Genomic DNA, 1,120 nt, shown 5'->3' with positions numbered 1-1,120 from the left:
TAATTTACCTGCTTTGCCAAAAACTCTTTTGACTGATAAATAATCCCAAGTAGATGGCTCTTGTGGCATTTCACATGTCATTATGGCTTTATTTATACGAAACTTTGTTTTAAACTTACTTGGCCAAATGCACGATTGCTCATTTGCGTTAAACCATATTTCAGGTATTATTTGTAATCCGTCGATAAATTCCACAATAAGAAATCCATTATTGGTAATCATTTTTTATGTGCAAAGAATGTATGCTGTAGATATATTTATGCACAATATCTTTAAATTATTATAGAAATAAGTATGTACTATACAAAATTATATCGTGTGATTTAGAGGAAATATTGCAAATGCATTTGAATCATTTCTATAAGGAATTTTCCATGCTTTACATAGGAAATATGTAATAGGCCAGGCAAATATTTTATCATTATTTTCTACTGTCATCACTTTTATACCGAGATTACTGGATTTACAAGGTAATGTGTATACATCTTTAACATACTTCAATTTTTTACCAATGAAGAAAATATCTTTACTTTTTTCTTGTATTATATTCAGAACTAAGATATACTCTCCATTTTTTAAAATGCAGCAATCATTACTATATCCTTTACAAGATAATATAATATTTTTGATGGATACCATTTGATACTGTGATTGAATATTACAATCACAAAGAATTGGCCCATTATTATGTGAATATTTACATATATATAATTCTTCATTAAAGTTATTTTTTGAAAGAAAATTCACATTATCCATTTCACTGTATCTTCTAATTAACTGTTGTAATGGCTTTTCATGTTTTCTTAATATTCTCTTGATGAATGTCATGTAATTTTCGAAACGAAAGGCGCTAAAATTGTCCAATGGACCAAATGTCCTTACATCAGTACATAAATGCACAAGATTATGGGCGTTGTGTGACACATATTCTTTTCCATATAATGCCTCAAATGATATAACAAAATGATGTAATAAACTTTCAGCAAAATTGATATATTCCTTTTGACAAAAACTAGGACGTATCAGAATTGTTATAGCTACGTGGAGTGTAAGAAAATGGTAGTATATATCTTGTTTCAAAACATACTCCAATACAACAGGTCCTGTATATAATAAAAAG

This window comes from Odontomachus brunneus, unplaced genomic scaffold (assembly GCF_010583005.1).
Source record: "Odontomachus brunneus isolate Ranch 3 - 2012 unplaced genomic scaffold, Obru_v1 Obru_scaffold_604, whole genome shotgun sequence".
In the NCBI taxonomy this organism is placed as follows: Eukaryota; Metazoa; Arthropoda; class Insecta; order Hymenoptera; family Formicidae; genus Odontomachus; species Odontomachus brunneus.
The sequence above is the reverse complement of the archived record's forward strand: the minus strand, read 5'-3'. Positions refer to the sequence as shown.